Source organism: Balaenoptera borealis, assembly GCF_965194805.1.
Source record: "Balaenoptera borealis genome assembly, chromosome: X".
In the NCBI taxonomy this organism is placed as follows: Eukaryota; Metazoa; Chordata; class Mammalia; order Artiodactyla; family Balaenopteridae; genus Balaenoptera; species Balaenoptera borealis.
The window spans coordinates 130,993,337-130,997,742 of NC_138881.1; the positions used below are offsets into that span (position 1 = coordinate 130,993,337).

The following is a 4,406-nucleotide window of genomic DNA, read 5'->3' on the forward strand; positions in this document are numbered from 1 at the left end:
GACTTTACTAAGAGAAGGAAATGGAATAAAGAGAGGTTGAAGGGTACTCACGTAGATCATCCAGGCTGCGTAATGCTCTTTGAGGTTGTACAACACTCCTGGCTCGTGTAGGTGGGTCATCATGGCCATGTCCTCGATCTTGTCAAATTTGGGAGGGTTCATGGGGAAGACTTGGTCACTGTTCGGAGTGAGTGTCTGGATATTGAGAGGAAAATCACATGATGAGTGGGAGAGCCGATGTGGTGACCTACCAGTGGGGTGAAAATGGTGAGATATTGTGGTGAGATTACCCCATTACCGTGGTTAACGTTATGGATCATTTCTGTGCCCAGAGATGATCCGTAAATAACTGTTCTTGATAAATCTAAGACTGGTCAAACTGTATAACGAATTCTGGTCTGATGCCCCCAAGTCAGCATGCCATTCTGTGTGCCAGAAGAGGGTTACAGGTGTGCAAAGTTATAGAGCCCTTCAGCCTCAGGGTGGCCAGGTGGAACTCAGGATGGCCAAGGCCACAGCAGCTTGCCTCTGTTTACCCCATTTGCTATGAGTGCTGCAAAGAGATCAAGCTTGGAAGATTGGAAAAAACTCTTCCAGTGTATTCTGTAAATCTCCACCTCAATACCTCTGCTCATGTGGGTCCCTTTGTCTGGAATATATCTACATTGAAATTACATCTAGCAACCTTCAAAGCTCTTCTGAAGTGCCACCTCTTCCATGACCTGTTTCTTCTCTCCCCTGTCTTTTCAAGGCTTCCAGAATTCCTTGCACCGCTGCCCTAATAGTTAAAACATTTGGACTTGAAGCATGGTCCATGCCTGAACAGTATTTTGAGACTATTACCTAATTTTCCCCTCTCTGTTTTCCCTCCCCTTTAAGCATACAACTGGCACTCCATTACTCAGGAAAGGTAGAAAATAGGGCATAAAAGCGAGAGAGCCTGTAAGCCTTTCTAGCGTTTGTTTTCCAAAAGCCCGAATCCTCAGAAGAGCTTTGAGGGTTTTACCGAAAAGATAAAAGGGAGGAGATTTGTTGATATAGACCAAATCTCTTGAGGAAAGGAAGCCCTTCTGCCCCACCGCCCTAAACTAGAGAGAGAGGGACATCCAAAATAGCATAAGGAAGATGGAAAAATCTGTGTGTCCTGAAGGTTCAGAAACTGGGGCGCTCCTTCCACTTCCGGGACTGCAGGGCCTGCGGTCTCCCGGGCTCCCGCACGCACCGACTTGCCAACGAGACAAAGGACGGGGGCGCGCTGCCAACGGCGACGCGTGGCGTCATGCGTCGCGGGGCGCGCCTCGGCCTGCGCGCTTGCACGCGTCCTGGGAGCCGCTGACGGGCCTGCGCGCCGGTGCGGAGCCGGAGGCGGGCCGCGGGGGCCCAAAGACGGAGAGGGCGGGGCCGGCTCCGGGACCGAGGCGGCAACACGCCGAGCGAGCGCCTGTGCCCGAGGGCAGCGATGCTGTGGTTCCAGGGCGCCATTCCGGCCGCCATCGCGTCGGCCAAGAGGAGCGGCGCGGTCGTCGTGGTGTTCGTGGCAGGTGATGATGAACAGGCTACACAGATGGCTGCAAGTTGGGAAGATGAGAAAGTGACAGAAGCATCTTCCAACAGTTTTGTTGCTGTGAAAATCGATACCAAAAGTCAAGCCTGCCTACAGTTTTCACAGATCTATCCTGTAGTGTGTGTTCCATCCAGTTTCTTTATTGGAGACAGTGGAATTCCCTTGGAAGTAATAGCAGGAAGTGTTCCTGCAGATGAACTTGTTACCAGAATCCACAAAGTCCGGCAGATGCACTCGTTAAAAGGTGAAATATCAGTGGCAAATAGTGGCCAGTGAGAAAGTTCAGTCTCTACTCCATCCACCTCATTTGATCAGAACAACACTTCTGAAAACTGTCAGTCCAGAAATGTAGAGCTCTGTGAGACACCACCCACTTCTGATACAAAGTCAGATTCTGCAACAGGAGGAGAAATTTCAGGCCAGGCCACTGTGTCTCCAGAGCCTGGTGGATGTTCAAATCAGAGACCTACAGAGGAGCTCACCGTCAGAGTGGAAAGACTAACCAAAAAACTTGAAGAAAAGAGAGAAGAGAAAAGGAAAGAGGAAGAACAGAGAGAGATTAAGGAGGAAATTGAGAGGAGGAAAACTGGAAAAGAAATGTTGGATTATAAAAGAAAGCAAGAAGAAGAATTAACAAAAAGAGTGTTAGAGGAAAGGAACAGAGAAAAGGCAGAAGATAGGGCAGCTCGAGAGCGTATAAAACAGAAGATTGCACTGGACCATGCAGAGAGAGCTGCTCGTTTTGCAAAGACAAAGGAAGAAGTAGAAGCTGCTAAAGCTGCTGCCCTGCTGGCCAAACAGGCAGAAATGGAAGTCAAGAGAGACTCTTCCACAACAGAAGGAAGCAGTGTTGCGAGAATTCAATTCCGTCTTCCTGATGGTTCTTCCTTCACAAATCAGTTCCCTTCTGATGCTCCTCTAGAAGCAGCAAGGCAGTTTGCTGCACAGACTGTTGGCAACACTTACGGTAATTTTTCATTAGCGACAATGTTTCCCAGGAGGGAATTTACCAAAGAAGATTATAAAAAGAAATTACTGGATTTGGAACTTGCCACAAGTGCTTCAGTGGTACTGTTGCCAGCAGGAAGACCAACTACATCCATGGTACATTCTTCCAGTGGCGACTTTTGGACATTCTTGGGGACAGTACTTTACCCATTCCTTGCCATCTGGAGATTGATTAGCAACTTCTTATTTAGTAATCCTCCTCCTGCACAGACCTCGGTGAGAGCAGCATCATTGGAATCCTCAAACCTTGCATCCTCTAGCAACTCAGAAAAAAGGGAACCAGTCAGAAAAAGAGTGCTGGAGAAACGGGGGGAAGACTTTAAAAAGGAGGGCAAGATATATAGATTGAGGACTCAAGACGATGGTGAAGATGAAAACAACACTTGGAATGGAAATTCTACTCAACAGATGCAGTGTGACAAGGACAATATGTGCAGTAATCATTGTTTCTCTTATGATTTAAGTCAACTAAAACTCTACTGGAGAAGTGGGACTGCTTTATGTTTTCCAACTCATCTACAAAGTGTCTCTTTATTCCTGCTTAGTGGGTTAAAGTTGTTTAACCTCAGATAAGTCAAGAGATAAAATAACTGGCTGCTAGGTCCTTGTATATGGTAAGCAACTGCTAGAAGCCTAAAATAGCAAAAGGTCTGCGACAGCCTCCCTTTATCAGCTTTCTTGTTTAGTATTTCATATGCCCATTAGCCCTGTGCTCTCAGATGATATGTTTTGTTTAGGGCTGTTTTGCTCCAGAACTCCTCAGCCCACACAAAGTAACTGGTGTGTCACTGAATAATTTGATCTTGAGTCAGAGCGTTTTAACTAGCCAATCAGATGATAATTTGGGTTTAACTTTTCTCTTCTTGCTCATCAGCTGCAAGCAAAATCTTGTAGTTTTTAATCTTACTTAAACACTGGATAAAAAAATCTTTTCCAAAAAAAAAAGAAACTGGGGCTTGTTTCTTAGCAATCCTTCAGGGGGGGCAGTGACACCCCATGTGGTATTACTGAAAATGTGGCATGGCTCTGGGGAGGGGACCCCAATAGTAACTCCAGAAAATTTATTTCCGGCCCTGTGAAAAGAGGCTGACACCAGAGGTTAAGTTTAATAATAACAATCATCATCATCATCATCGTCATCATCATCTGTCTTGTATGCTTGAATTTGTGAACTGCGATTCATACCTACCATGTACTCTTTTTTAAAAAAATTATTTTATTTATTTATTTTTGGCTGCGTTGGGTCTTCCTTACTGCACACGGGCTTTTCTCTAGTTGTGGCGAGTGGGGGCTACTCTTCGTTGCGGTGCACGGTCTTCTCATTGTCATGGCTTCTCTTGTTGCAGAGCACAGGCTCTAGGCACACGGGCTTCAGTAGTTGTGGCGCACGGGCTGAGTAGTTGTGGCTCGCGGGCTCTAGAGTGCAGGCTCAGTAGTTGTGGCGCACGGGCTTAGTTGCTCCGCGGCATGTGGGATCTTCTGGGACCGGGGATTGACCCCGTGTCCCCTGCATCGGCAGGCGGATTCTTAACCTCTGTGCCACCAGGGAAGTCCCCATACCCGCCGTGTACTCTTGATTCCTACACTAGATGATAAACTTTGGGGAAGCGGGACTGAGATTTGCTCATATTTGCAGAGTGATAGACACTGTGACCTAGACATGGTGCGTGTCCAGTAAGGATTGAATTGAATGGTGCTCTGTAATTCTCTGCATTAAATTAGGCATTGCCTCTGGAGCTCCCTCTGTAAGTCACTCTGCAGCCTAGAGAGTTCTATTTGGTATATTCGCCCATCCAGCAGCAATCTGTATCAATCTCTCCCTTAAACAGTCCAA

General features: G+C 46.9%; 1 pseudogene across 1 annotated transcript; it reads left to right on the forward strand.

Moving 5' to 3' along the window:
* Positions 1–574: 574 nt before the first annotated feature.
* LOC309620887 (UBX domain-containing protein 4 pseudogene) lies at positions 575–3,511 on the forward strand (annotated as a pseudogene). The gene has a single exon. The product of its transcript is annotated as a UBX domain-containing protein 4 pseudogene (transcript).
* The last annotated feature ends 895 nt before the right edge of the window (positions 3,512–4,406 follow it).